At 41.1% G+C, this 19,190-nt stretch overlaps 1 long non-coding RNA gene across 1 annotated transcript in view; it reads right to left on the bottom strand.

The window, feature by feature from the left end:
• Positions 1 to 18,626, bottom strand: part of LOC119696921 — a 43,449-nt gene extending 24,823 nt beyond the window's left edge. The window contains exon 1 of the long non-coding RNA XR_005255688.1: positions 18,380 to 18,626. This is a non-coding gene — a long non-coding RNA (uncharacterized LOC119696921). The remainder of the gene's footprint in view (positions 1 to 18,379) is intronic.
• Between the last annotated feature and the right edge of the window lie 564 nt (positions 18,627 to 19,190).

Here is a 19,190-nt window from a genome sequence, read left to right as displayed (position 1 = left end):
AACTGCATAACAGCCATGACAACATTGCACAGGATTGTAGAAGCACCAAAACCAGAGATCACAACTCAGTGACTCACGCAGAAAAGCAGGGGAACAGCAATGTGAGGAAATGGTGCAAGGTACAGTGGCATTGATTCACCTCTGGGATGGGCTTTTAGGGGAACACGCATCTTGTTCTGCCAGAACCAGTGCTTGGAGGCCTTTTTTTCTACTTCATGTTTCTCATGGGTATGATTCACTCTCAGCCCCGGCAGATAAGGAGCCTTTGTTCTAAAAGTTTGAAGTTTTCTAGGGTCTGACTCCATAAAAGAGTCAGGAACAAGCTGAGCCTTTCAGTTCCCACAGATTTCCAGGGGCGTTTGGCACCTGGCAGACTCGAGTTATTCAGGCAGCAGCATACAAAAATAATTAGCTCTTACACACCACCTTTCTCAGGGATATGTTACCTGCCTAATTGGCAGCTGGAGCAGAAATTCTGCTCCTTCAGCTCATCAGACAGCTCAGAGAGCTCAGAAACAGCCTCAGTCTGTGCTTTAGCTGTACCTGCCAGTGTGCAGGATACAAATGGCATTACTGTCCCCTCTCAGGGAGAGCAAGAACAAAAGGAAGAGGCAAACCTGCTCCTCTGTCCTAAGGGTGAGACACTGTGATACTGGGGAGAATGCGACAAGGAGACTGGCAGTATGGTCTCCCTGGCATCAGCAGAACCTCTGTGGTGTGCTCCCTGTCGCAGTAAATTTTAGATTAGTTGCTTTGTTGCAGGTGGGCTCTGCATTGAGCACCAGACTTGCTCCAGTGCATGTGGAGTGCAGCAAAGTGATGCTCACTTCACGCTCAATGATCAAATTGCAACCAAATGTGTGCAACCAGCTGTCTAGGCCCAAAAGAGCTCGTTCAGCCTCTCCAATCAAGGCAACAGTAGAGAAAGAGTGTCTCTGTGAAACTCTCATTTCAGATTCTCTTGCTTGTAAGAACTGTGCTTGCTTCTGATTCTGACATAAAACAAGGCAAGTAACTGAGTTGGGGGGCTCACTCCTTTTTCTCAAAACTGTAGAACATGGAGCAGACTTGGGGAGGAGGGTCATATAGTAGCAGAAGTTCTGTTTTCCAAAAGCAGGGCTGACTAATGATTGTTGTAATCACAAGTTAGAAAGTCTGCAGCCTTATGTCAAGTGCACACAGATGGCAGTTTCAAAGCACCTCCCAAGCCACAGGTTAAAAGCTGCATCACGGAGGCCCCAGTGAAGTCTGACAGAGCTTTTCCTGGAATAATCTGAAGAAAGAGTTCCTGCTCCCTACAAGTACCAACAGCATCACAAAGACCTCTGTACGAAGCTCATCGAGATACTGCACCTGCACGCCACAGGGTCATTTTGGTGTCATTAAGGCATTCCAAGGTTCCTGTGTCAGTGAAGAGATTTCATTCTGTTCCACCTGCAGCATTTATTTTCTCAAAGAATATCCTGCAGTATTCACACATATATATAGAAATGCACTTTAGTTTGGCATTATCACTAGAAACCTCCCAACAGCTTGAGCAAAATTCTTGCATCAGTGATATTGCAGCCACTGGACTTGTCTCCAATCTTTAGTCTGGTTGGTTCACAGCTGTTCCTCTTAGTTCCTGAGCTGTCAGTATCTGAAAGCTGCTGGGAATTAAGAATTAAGTCTGATAATCTAAAAACTACCATATTTTTCTCGACTAACCTCATATTTTTTCTTTGTTGTTTTTGCTTTCTAAAATAAGTACACGTGGAACTGAACAGATTTTATATTTAGTTTTGTTTCACAAGTAAATCATGATGGACACTGAAAGAGTATCAATATGTTTGAATGTTACTATTAGATTTAAAAGGGTTGTTTGTTTTTCTGACAGCAGTTGATATTTTTTATTTTATTTTAATTTTTAGATGATATGTTCTTTAAGGTATATTGTCCAACTTCTGTTTGCAAATCACCAAGTGCAGTTTAGTTCCCCTTTGCACACGCATACCACACATCTCATCCTGTGTCTCAGAGCACTTTCAAAGATGAGCAAATGCCATGTTTTACAGAAGTAGATCTAAGGTGCAAACTGGTCTTTAGGAATAAGGCAGGAATAAGGAATAAAGCCTAGGATAGCCAGTTTGCCTATCTAGCCAACTACAGTGTTCTCAACACCTATTTTAAGGACTCAGAACACGAATTGTCATCAGTTTTGAACCTATAGAACTCATTAATCAGCAAGAATTATGCTGAAGAGAAAACAGGTCACTTAGGTATCCTCTCAAAAATCTTTTCAACACCTTCTGGGTGTTCTTAGCAAACTAAGAACCTGCACAGGAAAAGGCTCATAACTGATAGAAGGGGGTATCTGATATGGCTGAAAGGATGGGAATACACATGGATAATCTTGTATCTGAGTTATCATCTTCAGTGGAACACTGCCCTGGAGGGGACACTCCCGACTGCACTGGTCTCCAAAGGGACGGATGTGCTGCTTCTGACAAACACAAAACACAGCAGCACCGAGGCTGTAGAGCTGCAGATCAGGGTGCAGATTTCTGTCCCCAGCCATCCCAGCATTCCTCTTCCATTCACAGTGGAGCTGAATTTACCCTTCAGCTAGAGTCTCCTCATTGAATTCAAGAGATAATTAAGCTGGCATTTAATTTCCTCTGATGGAAGTCATAGTCATAGGATTTAAAATATTTAGTACTTATCTGCAGCATTTTTAAAGGGTCTTTGGATGAGAGCAGAGAGGAACCTTAGGAGCAGGGGAGTAGCTGGGATGAATGACTGCAGGAATATGGAATCTCCTCCTCCTTGGCCTGAAGTGACAATGAAATCTAATCCTTCCTAAAGTGTATGCAAAGGCCTTGATCTCTCTGACAGTGCTTTACTACATGCATTTTATTGGTGGGTGGCTGCTTGTTATTGCTCTCATCTTTCTGGCCTGCTTTAATTCCCCATGAAACAGCAGAAGGTTTCCCATTTCCTGCAGTGAGAGTTGAGCAAAAATTTTAAGTTGGATTTGTTTTTCTGTTAATAGGCAGAGGGCTGGGTTTTTGTTTGTTTCGAAACACTAAGTAAAAAAAATATGCTTGGCAATCTTTATGTCCTCTCCCAGTCACATCCAGCCTGCCCCACTCTTAGTTGCATCCTATAAACAGGTATTTATTATTTTCTTTGCTCAAGTAAGAATGGCCTTTGCAACTCCTGAGAAAACTGAGCAGAGGGTGGGAGGTGATTTTTAATGATAATAAAAACAGGGACTCTGTCAGAGCCCTGAATGCAACATGGAATGATGATTTTGTGTGCCTTGTGGGGACATGGTTCTGTGACCAGTGAGAATGGATAATGGCTATCTTCCATCAGCCTTCTGGCTTAAACATGGCAAGTTACCTGCCCTGGGCAATAATGTTCAAGGTGTATATTTGGCATAGCTCCCCAGGGACACCTCCAGAAGAGCTGCAAGGAGAGAAGCATGTCCTGAGTAACAGCTTGCTCTGCCTTTCCTTCCTCATGGCCGATGATCCCCAAGCTGAAGGCGTGAGGAACTGTCAAGATGAGGCACAGGGAAATGCTGCTTCCCCTCCGGGTATTTACCTGTGCTGCAGTCCCTTGCTGTTTGTAACTGCATTCCTGAGGTGTGATATGAGCTGAGCAAGTGTGTGCACCAGTGGATGAGACAAGTATGAAGTGTTTTGGTGGTATGATTTCTGTTATTCCACATGAGTGGTGCTGACTTTTGTTTTTGATCGTACAGCTTGTTATTTGCTTTATGCTGTTAGTCATGGTTGGCTGTGCACTTTTGTGCTTGGTGCTTTAACTCCATAGCACTTCAGTACAAAGGAAATTTAAAAAACAACAATGAAAATGTTTCTAATCTGTTCTTAATTAAGTAGACCTCAATAATTGATTTATGAGAAGAAGGAAAGCTAAACAAAGTGGTTCCTAACATAAAAATATAACTTATTTAAGGCCCAAATTTTCCTTTATTTGTGATAGCCAGAATCTAGTGGAGCCTGGATACCTATGAAGTTTTATCCAACAACACACAATAAATGAGAAGAAAATTACCCTGGATAAGACAGTTTATGCTCCTCACTACCATATATTAAATATATATTTGTGCATTAAAACAGATAATTTAAACATGCTTATGTACTTTTGTTTGGGATTATATGTGCAGCATAAATTTCCTTTTTCTAAACCACTGGTAATTGTTAAAATATTTAAGGGCGGGCAGTAATAGTTAAGTCAATGTTATCTAATTCCCTATTTTTAAATGGTCTGTTTCCACCCCCCACCCCAAATTAACTGTATTTCAACTGGCTGGAAATAGACTAGAATTTTTAAAATTTATTTAGGTTTAAAGATAGGAGGTCTTCACATGTGGTTCAAAACAAAGCAGACATGTTTAAATAGGATAGGGAGGAAAAAAAATCAAAATGTGACATCTGTCTGTGGTAACCCAATTGCTTCAGCTGAACTTTCTTGCCTTCTATTTTTATAAAATGAAAATTTATTGCAAACCGAACTTGACCTCCTCCTATACGGAGACAAAATATAAAGTAAAAAAGATGCAGAACTTTTTTCTTGTCAAGGAAGAAGTTCCCATCCAGTGCAGCACAGCAACTATACTTTAACCATGCGAATGAAAGTTCAACCCCACTGATAATTTGTAAAATTGGGAACTGTTTACAAGACACACTAGAAATACTATAGTTAAGTATCTGACAAGTAGAGACTACAGCTCCCATGTACAATACATGGTAGGAGTAAACAATTGAATGAGCACAGAAATGCAGTAGTTCCTTGCAAAAGAAAAGTCACTCAGCCCAAGGCTGGGCAGTCAATTTATGCAGCTCACTTCAACATAAATACTCTTATTATTGTGAAATACTTGTTGCATGTGATCAACACAGCACTGAGAAATATTTGGCTACTATTTCAATGTTTCTTCTAACTCATAGACAAAACAACCCAGGACCAGAATGTTAATAGCACTGACTTAGTTAAAATATATCAGAAAGGATGAGGTTTTTCTGATGTCTTCTGAAAATGTGATCCCAACTGGTCGCAATTATCTTGAATATCACCTTTGGAGTCATTTGGAAACTGCTTTTGAAATACCAGCAGATCTATTTGTGAATACTTACAAAAGGAGGAAGGACCCCGTCAAGGCCTTCACAACCTTATGTGCAAAATTTTGCAGCAGATTTTGCAGACAGCCAAAGGGTAAGTGTAAGGCTTCTGTGCCTTAAGGATTTCTGTCTCTTCTCTTAGCATCAGCTGTACTCCCAACTGCTGTGTTTGCACAACAGCTGAATAAAAAGTTTCCACGTATATTTCAAAAATACTGTGAAAACATTTTTGTGAACAAGAGTTTGTGAGAAATTAGAGACTTAATAGCTTTCAGGATTTTTTTTTTTGCTATTTTCTTTTAAATTTTGGTTAACCAAAGCCCCTTTTGTTTCTACAAACAGAAGTCCTTCACATTTTTTTCAGTTGAAGAACTAAGACAAAATGGCAGTTTTGCAAGATCTGTAAAAAGGGGCCAGTACTGCCTTTTTAAAATGGACCCAAACTTTTCTTATATATCTTATATACATACATACATACATACACACATAAATATATATATATATCATTATTTATAAACACTTTACATAAATATTATGTATACACTTGTGTGTTTCTATGTGTATGAATGGATTCAATCTACACACGTTTGTGCATGTGTCTATGTACATGTGAATATATGTACACAAATGACCTGTCTGCCAAACTGAAACCAGAAGCACCTATAATCTAAATACACAAATGTTTAAGTGCCAAACTAGGTCACCTAACTTGGTGACAAACTGAGTATAGAAAAATCTCTGTGTATCCCAGATCTAACACAAAACATCTTAAAGTGCACAGAGAGACAACTTCTCAAAGCAGAGGATTGCCCACATAAATCTCCATTTCTGGGAATGTTTGGAAGCACTTTGATCTTAGCCACATGATTTCTTCCTCCAGTCACTTTGGGACTCTGATGCTCCCTCCTCCCAAGGAGAGGATACCTTATCCTGTAGATGTTCAGGGATTTTTACTACTTTGAGCAACATACTGGTGAAGGAGGGACCCTTGCCAATAAAAATCTGCATTTTACTCAGTAACTAAGCCTGGACACTAACTTCTTCCTCTGCATCTTGCTTCGGGAATGCCCTGGTCCACCAGGCTGTAGTCTCTGCTGAAACAGGGAGCCATACACCTCTCCAACTCATCCTCCTCACTTTGAACGGGTCTATTTACTAAATTAGTGAGAAAGGAATATGATACCTGTTACTTGGTGTTTAGAGTACTTGCCAGCTAGGATAAAAAAAGTCTAGTGTTCCAAGTTATTTCCTTAAAATAGTGAAATATCAGTATCAGCTGATGATGAGACAGTCACTCATGTTCACTTTTGTACTTTCTGAACCACTGAATATTAAATTATTCTGTAAAAAATGGAATGTTTTCCATGGAGATGAAACATAGCCCAGTGACTTCCATGACTTGGTCGCTAAAGCTCTCTTTGGAGGTGTAGAGTTATATTCTGCCTACTATTAAGAGACATTGTCAAAGCCACAAAAATTCATAGTAATCTTACCATGTGCAGTTCTTTACAGTTCAGTCTGGTTTGCAAAAGCACATGGAAAGCAGAGCAGATGAATGTGAGGTAGGTGTATCACCCTCCCCACAAGGAAATGTCTTCTTCCTGAGGAGGAAACTGCCTTCCTTCATGACAACTGCACTTGAGTGATAAACTTCTCTCTGAGCAACAGATGATGTAAGCCTGAGAAATGTATGACCATGACATAGAGCCTTTACAGAAAGGCTCATTTCCATGGATTCAATCAGGAGGAGACTATGTTCCAACAAAGAACTTCAGTTTGATTTCCTTCTTAATCATATTAATAAAAGGAGTATTTTGCTTTTCTCCTTAATCCAGAAGTTGGGTTGTAACATCACATAGAGCTTCAAACTTCTGTGGCCTCTCAGCTCTGTTTTTACTCCTATATTTGCTTTTCCTGGTTTAATCTTTTATTTTTGTTTGATAATTTGGATGTATTCAAATTCATTCCATCATATTGCGGAGAGAAAAAAGTTCAACAAAATTTGAGAACAAAAAGGGTGAGTCCATTGGAAATAAAATTAGCAGCTTATTTTATTGCTTAAGGCCTTCACCAAGGAATAATTTGTGCAACATTGCTGAAAGCCAAAGAAATCTTAAAACAAAAAGAGTCAATAGTTTGATAAAACCCAGACCTCCTGTGTTGTGCAATTAAAGGTTAGACAGGGTGATAAGAGCTTTAATTTACATTTGGGAGATATTAATCAGATTTTGGATTAACTTAAAATATGTTTCCTGTGCATTTCTTGCCAGGTAAAGGTCCTTCAATGTTTCCTCTGGTGCAGAGGAAGAGATAACACTTTCTCAAAGTGTGGGGAACACCACAAACCAAGATATGCTATCAGGAGGCTTTCTGTAAACTCCATAATTCTGTGATTTTCCTTCTAGCAGCCAGGAAAGCCGGGGGTACGAATTCCCATATGCGCTAGTTCAGTGTGAGTTCTGTTATTATTAATTATTTATACAGCGCCGTGCGTGTGCAGGCCTCTTTATAGACAGAAGGAAATATCCCCCAAGAGCTTGCAAACGGAATGGCCCAGCGGTACAAACACTTCTTTAGCTTTCCTAGGACGTACTACCTGGAATAATCCACCGATGTCAGTGGGCTACTTAGGTACTGGTAAGTGCTCTGCTGGGTAGGAAGTGTTTGCAGGATTAGGCTGTAGTTAAACCATGAAGTGATGATGGGTGATGAGGGAAGGGAGGGCAAGCATTCCAGCAACAAGATCACGCTGTTGCTTTAGTTATAACGAAGGTGTCGAGGGGCCAGGGCATTTTTAATGCTTTATGTTGTTTGTGATCCTGTTGCCGAGAAGGAAAGGCTCAGCTTTACAGGCCACACGGAAGAAATGAGCTGCTCACTTCTTCCTCAATGAGAGGAAGAAGACTGGCTTCGAGCAGAGGGAGAGACAGAGCCTGTTACATGAGGAAGAAGACTCCAAAGGTAAGGAGGGATGCACAGGAAGAGATGCTGACCATACACTCAGAGAGTCTCCAACCTCTGCTGCAGCTAACACGTGTCCACTACATCCTTGGAAGCTTTTTTTTTCCTTTAATTGAGGGCATTTTCAGAAGTTTCCCAGTACATTTCCAGCTCTTGGCAAGTCCCAGGCACATCTGTGACATTTAGCTGATAGCCTCCTTAGTGAAGGGAAGGTTGCCAATGAATCCTTGTGCAACTGTTTATGCTACAAACCAAAGTATACAACTGCCAGTTTCACTCTTACAACACAGAGAGCATTTTTCCTCCTTAATTGAAAGTGTGGAACACAACAAAGCCTTTAAATACTGAGAAAACAACCAGCTGAAACAAGTAGTAAGAAAGACATCAAGGACGACAGGCAGTAGGCTCTCTGCCCAGTGAGACAGGCAGGCAGGGCATGCTCTGTTTTTAAAAGGAACCTACAGATTTTGGGAAGAATATAGGATATGGGGGTCAGGGGAGGAGTTGCTCTAGGATTTCAAGGCACTTCAGATAAATATTGAAGGGATGCTGCCTTCCAAGTGAAAGCACAGGTCGAGATGTGGCTCCAGAGAAAGCCAGCAGTAGCAGAGAAAGCTGAGTTGCTGGGCTGGTCTCAGTGGAAATGTTTCCTGGAAGGCTTTTTCAGGTGAAGACTTTTGCACAGAGGTATGAGTCTGTTGCTCTTCAGCCACAAGCCTGCAGCAGAAACAGGTTGAACATCAGCACCTTCACACCACCAAGAGATTTAGGGACAGGCCAAGTGGCTGAGAGAAAAACCCTGCATTTCTGAGGAGTAGTGTATGAACCTGTAAATTCACTGCAGGTCAGCTTTTCTGACAGCTCCAAGAGTTAAAATCTGGGAGAAAAAAAAATTATTATGAAACTAACAAAATAACAGAAATTAACAGGGAAATTCAAACAGGAGATTAGCTTTCAGACACTTTCTGCAGCATGAATATTTTGAATTTTCTGCATTTTGTGGGAACCAAATGGGTGTCACAATGGTTAAATGAACTGAGAGACACCTCGCCCCTACACTTGGAGGGTGAGGATGGCACTTGCACAGAAACAGACGTCACCAACCCTCACTTTTCTGAATCCCCACCCCCCCACCTTAATCCCTCTGTGATTTGTGAGACTCTTCTCTTTCCTGAGTTAGTCTGTGATACGTGACTAAATTCATTTCCATACATTTTTTAAAGTTTTTAAATAATTCTGACAGATCAGAAAGGGCACTTGAAGCAAACAGATATGTGTAGGCAGATCCACAGATTATGGAACTCAGATACTCTTAATTTTGTCTGCCCTTTTTAGTATTTAACCTGTTCCAGACAGTATTACAGTTTTCTCTTACAAGTTTCACATTTTTTAACCTAAATTTTTATACTTTCTTAGTAATATGCTTTGAATTCTACATAAAAGAACTCGTGATATAAACAGCCAGATCTTCTTGCCTGAAAAATCTTTTACATATGACAAATACAAAACTAGTCAGGAGATGGTCTGGCTCTGAGCTCATTTTCCATACTGTACAGACAGCTTTTGATGTAAGAACCCCATATATATTTACTCAGAGCATCTGACACTTGAAATCAGGCTTTTATTGGTAGAAGGTACTCCAAGCTGTCAGTCACAGCGAAGTGAGCCATTGTTCTCAGAGGTGACCAGCACATTTCTCCCCTCACAAAGGCATGTTTTCAAAGCATGAGTGGTGTCACACATGCTTCAGCTCTAACACATGCAGAGTAGCACGAGATGCACCACCAAGCAGCTCTCTCCACCTTGCAGTCAAAGATGGGGCTGATGCTCCACAGACTTCGAGGTGGTTCCCGTAACTCGCTGCCCCTCAACAGGCAGGTCTTGGCAGGTGCCTGATGTGCTGGAATCGGTGGTGGCCTGCTCTAGTATTCCATGAGTTGTGACCAGTCCTCCACAGTGGAGTGGAGGGTCCAGGTAGACTAAAGAAGATGCAGTAGCTCTGAGTGAGAAAGGGAATGGTCTTTCAAACTCATCAGATGGCTGTGGTGCTCCTGCCACCATCTCAGCCCCAAGACACAGCAGCAGCCAAGGGGGGAAATTCACCAGGAAGAACTGTCCTCACCTTCTTCCTTCTGACCCGTGAGAATAAATGTGACATGGGACATCACCTTAGACCAGACAAATAAAGCCTCTGAGTGCATTTCTGCTTCTCCCGACATCACTTCCAGACTGCAGCTATAGAATTTTATATTAGCTTTTGTACTGAATGGTCAACAGAAATCCCAAGAGATTCAGTCTCAAAAGTTTGCCTAAAGAGGGAGTATGGTCTGGATGTAATTTAGCTGCCATTGCCCAGCAATTCCATAGATCTCTTTGACTTGTGACATTAAATATATGGAGCAAGCACATGAATGGATTAAGATACACAGTCCTATAATTAGCTATGTTATTAAATTTGCTAAGTAGTTGGGGGGAAAGGGGCTTGTTTGCCATCTGTTTTAAAAGTATCTCTCTTTCCACTGAAATCTGGATATAAAAAAACCCAGACATGTGGGCATGACTGCCTTACATACATTACTGGGATTATTTCCCTTGAGTTAACCAAGACAAGCATGATTCATATACCAGTAGAACGTTGTGCAAAAATGTGCATAGCATTTTTTCACATAATGTTCCTTTTCCTTCCCATTATAAATTATGAATCATGTAAACATCATGAATTATGGAGTTTTTTGTTGGTCTGGGGTTTTTCTTTTTTCCCCATGACCCTAAAAACTACTTACTAGAAAAGTAATTATAATAGGCAGTATGGTAAATTCTGCCATGAAAATTAGGTTTTAATTCTACTCTTGTCACTATGTAACCACACAGTCATTTGCTTTAATTTCCCTAGAAAACTCGAAATAATCAAACCATGATTTTAGAACCCAGACACACACACACACACACACACACACACACATTTCCACTGATTCTGAATACAGAGCATGTTTGTATGGCAAGAAAGAAAAATTGGCACTGGTTAGAAAAGAGATGCATATTAAATATATAATCATTAGCCTCAGCTATGTGGAAATTGTCTGAAAGTATGAAAACAAGCTGAGCTCTAAGTAGCTTAGAGTAAGGCCCTGGCTCACGAACTCTTCATTAGAGCTCTGTCACTTGACCAGGAGACTCACAATAGCTTGTACTGTAAGAGCACAAGAAAAAGAAAGCATAAAAAAAAAAAAAAACAAAAAAACAAAAAAAAAAAAAAAAAAACACAAAAAAAACCCACAAAAAAAAACCCACAACAAAAAGCACCCAAACTGAAAGATTCCAGAGTATGGGAAGCTCTCCAAAAGTGTAACTGAGCAGTACTTTAAGCCAATATTTCTGTGTAGAGCCTGACCTTTAATGCCACCTTTCTTTAGAGAGATGAGCAAGCATTTGTGATTTCCAATGAAGCATTTACATCAGTGTCTGCAGCATGCAGACCGAATGTTTTATAAGCTTTTTTTTTTTTTTTTCTTAAACAGCGCATATGATAGCAGTACAAAAGCACAGGTGAAAGCAAGGGAACCTGGACCTGAGAGGTTTTTCCGTTTGCCTCAGGCAAGCTGAAAGGATATTCCGTTAGCTCAGAAGCAGAGAGACCCTCTGAAACATTATGAGTTTGGGGTTCAGTCACACATCTGCAATAATTTATCTGTGATAAATGCAAAAGTCACAATAAAGCAATGGAGAAGACACAGCAAAAACCAAGAGAGGAACATAAAGGGAAGGGAGCTGTAAGGTACCTCAACACGTACGGTCTAACTCCAGCCTTCCCATACAGTCATCTTGAGAGGGTTAAGCTTTCAGCGTGGGTGCTCTGAGTCACTGCCTGGAGGAGCTCAAGAGGTGATTATTTATACAGCACATTAACCACACAGGACTATATAGGAGGTCTAAAGTTCAGGATCTGAACATGAATACTCCCCAGAAGGTGTGGAGTTTGCATTTCTTTCTATTTGCCACTATCCCCATGGTGCCTGTGAGCTCCTCCAAGCCACATTATAGAAGATGAAGAAACTTTCTAATTTACACCAGACAGAAACAACTCCTATCAGGGATCAAGACTGAAGTTTCTCTTCCTATGTCTTCCTCTCTGGCAGTGGTAAAGCCCAAATTATATTTTGGATGTTTGTCCCTGCACAGAATAAAGTGGTCAAGATAAACTAGCTGGGTATTATTTACATGCAAAGAAAATTAAAACCAAAAAAGAAACTCCTACTAAGGACCCTCATCCATCTGTTTTTCTTCAGGGATGCTTTAACATTAGCTAAATATCACTTATTTACACCTGAAGAAGTTAAATGATCTTGTTCCCATGAACTCTCTTACAAATGCTGTCCTGGCCTGTGATTTATATAAAAGTAGCTGTTCCCTTAATTTTATTCACAATAGCTTCATTCTTACCATATGAACCTGCTTTGTCAGTATTCGCTTTGATTTATGGAAGATTTCAAACTACCAAAATAACTATCCCTTTTCTTTTCATTAAAGCTAATCCCCACAAAGACACTTTCATCTGCTGATTAGTCATGCTTCAGCAATCCTTGCTAACCAGAGGCTAAGTTATTGATGTGTTAAAGATGTAATCGCAGAGATTCAAGACCACTGAAGAAAATTCAACGTGTTGTTTGACAGTGTCAGAATTTAGCAGTGTCTTGGCTTTTGAACCAGCCAGGGTAGCACATTCTCAGCAGCATGGTCAAATCTCTTCAGTTAAGCTACAGGCCAGAAAGGCTGTGTTAGGAAGTGTTTCAAGTCCACAGACATGCTGCATTGAAGATCATGAAAAGAAAGGGTAGGGATTTCCAAAATACTTCAGGGAAGTTGGAGCCCCACCTCATTCAGCATGAAAAAACTGAACTTCAATGTTTCTCAACACTGCACCCAGCTTTTTAAGTCAAAGAGGAAACATATTTTGCATTATAAATTGTACATGTAATTCATCATCATGGCTCATGTTTCCCCAGCCTTGTCTCATCTGAATGTTTATTTAGAAATTATCTAAGCAAACCTATCTTGTACCTTTTCATGCTCTGATCATTGTGAAACAATAATATCTTCCTAGCCATCACTCTAAGTGATTTTACATATAGAGAATGACAAGTTCAAATACTAGAAGCAGTTTCCCATGAACTGATTATCATTGCAAACGTTTAATACAATAGTTTGATGTGCTGTAGATGTGCTAAGGAGAATAAGAACTCATAGAGCTCTAGAACCTGTTTCTAAAACCTAGAGGTAATGGAGGTCTTCAAGACTAATCCACCACCCAGTGAAACAGCTTGGATTATGCTTCAGAAAAAGGGACATGTCAAGCCTGAACTGCCACTTCCAGTAGTCAGGACCTGTCTGACTCAGCTGTGATTGGCAGCTACATGACACATATTTAGGTTCATCAGAATACCCTCTTGTCACAGCTACACCACAACTTCCTCAGGAATATGTGTATTCATGGCTGATGCTTCAGTATCTTGAACTTAATAGCTGTGTGTTCTTTAAAAAATTAAACATGAGTGAGACCTGCTCTAAATCCCAACTGACTTTACAACTGGCATGTAGAGGTCTCCCAGCAATGATGAGCCTAATCCTCGTGCAATCACCTTTTGGGATATAAACATATATTCAGTTGCCACTGAGAACCACTAAAAACCACTAAAGACCATTAAGAACCACTAAGAACCTCTTCTCTTGGGGTCTTCTTCATATTTGATGGACAATTGCAAATTACCAGCATCAGAAGGCCACCGTGGATGTCACAGTCAGCCTGGGCTGGAAAAACGGCTTAGCTGGTTTTGGGTAGTAAGGATCATGAGCAGATACATCCTGCTGAGCCTGAGCTGGCTGCCTTTTGGTCTAGGCCAAGTGTCCCCAGGCTAAAGGAGATGACAGCATGGAGACTCCTACACAGACACACAAGTGGGCCCTGGCCCAATTGACACAATTGCACCGGCACAGGAGTTGGGCTGGCTCGGTGCGCCCACCAAAGCATCACTGCAGGAATCCACTTTGTGCTGCCCCTCTCCCACAGCCCTGTTACACAAATAGCCAAGCACTGACTGCACTACGATGCCACTTTGTCCCATTTTCAAAACTGCTGCGTGGATGAGCCCACACTCCCTCATCACTCGTTCTGTTAGATGAGGCTTACAGGCTGCTCCAGGTTTGGAGCTTCTGTTCCATAATCTTACCATTACTTATGTTTGACCTGGATCAGCACAGACATATGCCTTTCCTGTCTTCTGTGATTCAGTCTCAAGGGCTCTTCACAGATAGACCTGGTTCCCATTTCCATTTTCATGTAGTGTGATAGAAGACACCAGTGGTGCTGCTTCTGCCATGTTCAGCCTTGTACTCATAGCACTCTTTTATATCACTGTGTTTTTCCCCACAGTTGACATTTCACCCATTTTATGTCAGTCTTCCTTACTTTGCAGCATAAACTCATTATGTGTCCTTACTGCTTACTAAATCCATGATCCAGATCAGAATCTCCCTTTCCTCATGGATATTAGCACAGAGCAGTATGTACAGGGTTCATGGAAGCCAGCTTTCTGCCTCTTTTCTAGCAGCTGCTTCTTCATCTGGTGTATTTCTGGACGGACAGCATCCAGTTCCAGGGCAAACACTGCTCCGCAAGGAATGTTCTTGGAATCCTCTGGCTGAGCTTGGTCTGTGAGCCCAAATCCACTGAGCACTTATAAATTGGTCCATTGTTAATTTGTGCTGGAAAGGCCCGCTGAGCATAGGAATATGCCAGGAACACAAATCTCTGAGATCCTCTTTTCATTTGAAATGGCTTCCTCTCACTCTCTTCATTCACCTTTCAGCTTTTTCCTGGCCAGCTAGGACTGATGACTGCTCCACACAGCATATCTAAGATTTGCTCCATCTAGGCACAAATCACCCTTGGAAGGGGCATTGAGCTCTGGACTGCAATTGGACCTGGTCCTGCAGATTGCCTGCTGCAAGATGCCCTGTGGAGTCCTGTGCCAGCCACTTGTTTGGTACAGCTATTATAGAAAAATAAGCCAAATGAGCTTATTGAGACTTTACCCCTCACTTATAGTAGAGTTCCACATTATCTGCAGCTGGGACGGTCTGACCTTAGGCTGCGTGGCAAATGGAAAAACCTCACAAACTCTTCCAGTGCTCTGACTAAATTAAGTCTGCTCTGATTTGTGTCAGGGTCACCACTCTTTTTTTTTTTTTTTTTTTTTGTGATTGCACATTTAAGGCAAGAGTTTAGTTCCTATACCTTGTGCAGCCTAAAAGAAGGACTTAAGAATTTGACTTCCCTTGTGAAATACCTTCGTTTCTTCAGTTTGAGGAATGATCAGTTACTGTGAGCATCTGATCAGATCAAAATGCACAAAATCACTCATAATCTGTATATGTCAAATTCCAAGGAAATTAGGCTATTACTAGTGAAGAAAGACAGCACAGAGGAAAAGCATGTTTTCACTGTGACCTGGCAGTTCACTGACTCAGAGACAGGCTATCTGTACCAGATCTGTGAAGCAATCCAGAATATTTCAACCAGCTGGGTTGGATAATGCTGACACACACGAGACAGAGCCAATAGTTGTATCTCACAGAGGCTGTAACAGTCCTCAGTGTAACTAACAGGTGGTGTGTTGTTCCAGAGGCTTTGCATGATTCCACCCTAGTTCAAGTCTAATGAAAAACAGTGTAGTTGGCATCCATATTGATTGTCCATAGACCTCTCATTTCTGTGAGTAGGTAAGTACTGATTACACAGGTAATCAGTTTGTGCAGCTCTTTGAGTGACTCTTCATCCCCATTGCAGTGTCTGGAAAATCACATATGGATATGGTAAGGAGTGTGTCTTGCTGCTTTGGCCCAGGCAGCATTTTCACTTGGATCCTGAGATGAGCACCCAGTTCCCTCACCTCTGTTTTGCAGATGTCATTGAGAACCAGCAATTGATTCTTTCTGAAAGGGCACCCCGTTATCTCATTATTCAGTTTGCAAATACTGATGTACATCCCTTTGCCCAACAACCCTTTCTCATCTTGTTACCCAGGATGATTTGACAGATATCCTCATAAGATCCTGACAAGATTTCTTGATAACAATACGACCAGAAAGGTAGCCATTAGGTGACTTTCTAAGCCCTCTTTTTTTTCTTCTTTCAAGTAGTTTTCTTTATGGAGAGTTAAATTGCAGCAGGAGTGGTCTTATCCTGTGGCACAGTTGTCACTAGCAATAATCAAAACCCAAACATCTTCAGGTGATACACAAATATAAGCTGAATGCTTCTGCTTCCACATGGCCCAGAACACAGCTAGCAGCTTCTCTGTGATGGCACCTGAAAAAGCACACCTGAGGACCTTCAGGCTCAGAGTAAAATTTACCCATGGCAGACAAGCTGCTTTCTCTGTTGAGTACTTGGGCATGTTCTTTGACCTCCTTACTTGTTGTTTTTTCTCCCAGAAAAGTATGAAGTTTGTCTCCAGAAGTTTTCTGGTATGTCTCCTGTAGTCTTCCAAAACATGCTGGGGATATGACTAATGAATTAGGAGTGGATGAGCAAAAATATTCTCTCTTTTTCTGTCCCAGTAGCAGTATCTATGCTGGCATCTCAAACTCTGCCAACCCTAAGACCTAGAGGCATGTTCTAGCTACATCCATATTCCTGAGCTTTCTTGCCCACCAAAGCATGGAACAGGCAGATTCATTCTACCTGTGGATCTAACCCATGCCTTGTGCCATCTCCTGACACAGGCAGGGAAAATTTTGGGAGAATTTTACTTAGCATTAGCTAGAAATATGCCAGGAACCCTAGCAACAATTGAGCAACATAAACACATTTTGGTGCCTGGGAACATTTGTTGGTACTATTGTTTTATTTCTTCCATTATATTGCTCAAGAAAAAAAAACCAAAAACCAAAAAACAAAAACCCTTGAGCACTTTTTAACTGCTTTCCAATTGAATATCTCCTAGATCCAAGATCTAATTACTCGAGAGGTTTTTTTTTTTCCTGGCTGGTAAAAGAATTCCTCCTGGAGAGCACTTTGCAGACAATCTGAGTGACAGCACAGAGATTTTTATTTGTTTTTCAGAGCATGTCCAGCACTCATTGATATGGCTGGAACATTCTGCTCATGCTTGAAAGTCAATGGGACAGGAATTCCTGCTCTCACCTCTTGTTCATATTCTTTGGCTATTCATGGCATAGAAATTATCTGCCTGTTGTGAAGACTTATGGAGAAGGTAGGGTGAATCATAGTTGTAGAGTGAATGTGTCTTCTATTCCAGGACATTCTCTCACTGGAGAAGTTCGTAACAACTGGTTGGGTGTAGGGAACCCAAATTTGATGTCATGCGATCTGTATAATTTCTGCTGTAACCCATAAATTCACTAGTGAGTTTATCTCTTTCATGTTCCTTGAAAATCAAAAGCAGCCTAAGTTATTTCAAGTGGGCATGTTGAAGCCTTGCTGCTGTAAGCCCTACAGGGTAGTATAAACCATCTCATTCTTTGACCATGGCAGAAGATCCTTAATGCTCACGTGAATCCAGGAGTGGATGGCAACAAATGTTTTGTCTGGTGCCTCTTCATCAAAGTCAGTAGGATAGCTACAAGCTAGGGTGTTTCTACCTCCTTCACTCCCATTATTGCTTCGAATCAAGTGCCAGAATAATTAGTTCATTGCTGAAGAACTTTACAATGCTTTTCTCAGCAGATCTCATATCCCACACAAGGCAACAACTCGCAGGTTTTAGTCCAAGTACAAGAGGGTATTCCAGCTGGGACTGGGAAATTAAAAACCCTTAATGTTATATTACTTGAAGCTAGTTCATGTAGTCCATGTCCTCCACTAGAGTACCACCCACCAGTCCAGATGACTCTGGATTCATGTCATACACTCCCAATCGATCATACAGGACAGGCAGCACTCACAGTGCACATAAGAGTGATAAAATTCAGTTCTTACATCCATGTCAAAGGGCCTCAGGCTGTGAATCACAAATGTAAATGAGAGCAGCTGAATGCTTTTTCATTTTTGCTTTTGTTTTTACCATGGGGTTTGAAGTGACACATTCTGTAATATAACTTCCCTTTTCTAGTCACAAACAAATGACATCTGGCCACTTTCAATAATAAACTTGAAGAGAGGGGACATTTCCTTTCAGCTTGTTGTGCCCCTTCTTAACCTTCAAATTCCAACGAGAGCTGAGGAGAAGGAAAACTTTTTAAAAAAATAATCCCCTAATGATTAAACTTACCACTGGAGAAAAACTTTTCTTCGAGCCTCTGAGTACCGTTTGCTTCACACAATCTCAAACATCCTGACACAGTTAATGCTTGAGGAGCTGTTTGCTGCTCCCACTCTCATTGTTACATCATACAGGAAACCCTTGCAGGAAATGAAAGTTCAGCCAGCCTTCTCCTCCCTCAACACCTTGAGCTTACAAGTCTTAGACAGAAAGCATACAAGGAAGAATGAAGGTGGGGTAAGAGCACAAGAGAGGCAGGCCAGACACAGATAAACCACATACCTTGATTTTCCTGTCTGGCACAACATTCAGTTTTCTTTCTGGAGGTGCTTCTGTGAAATAATCTGGGTTTCACTGAGCAGGAAGTTTTCACTGTCTATCACACATGGGGGCTTGTCATTCAGGGTTGTGTAGGCTGAGTCTGCTTTGTGCCTGTGTTACCTCAGCAGACATTTTAAAGGAATACAAATAAATTAAATAACTCTTTCTTTTTCATTAAAAGGATGGGCTCCCATCTCTTGATGTACCCCCAGTCTGAATGTTCTTGTCACCACAAGGATGTGGTGGAGCCCTTTGTTTGTGTGGAAAAAAGTCTGCTTTCAACCAGACTTGCCCAGATCTTTCAAACTGGGAGCAGAGAATGGCTGAGGTTATCAAGATGAGTAAAAAACTGGGAAAGGCACTGTGAGCAGAGGAAATGAAAAGCTCTTTTCTTCTTCTCTTCTTAGTCAACAGAAATACCAGACACATAATTTTAACGGTTCAGGCCAAATCACTACCAATGGTGCAACATGTAGTACATCCAAAAGAGGCAATTTAG

Source organism: Motacilla alba, chromosome 2 (assembly GCF_015832195.1).
Source record: "Motacilla alba alba isolate MOTALB_02 chromosome 2, Motacilla_alba_V1.0_pri, whole genome shotgun sequence".
Classification (NCBI taxonomy): Eukaryota; Metazoa; Chordata; class Aves; order Passeriformes; family Motacillidae; genus Motacilla; species Motacilla alba.
This window is presented reverse-complemented; position numbering and strand designations above follow the sequence as displayed.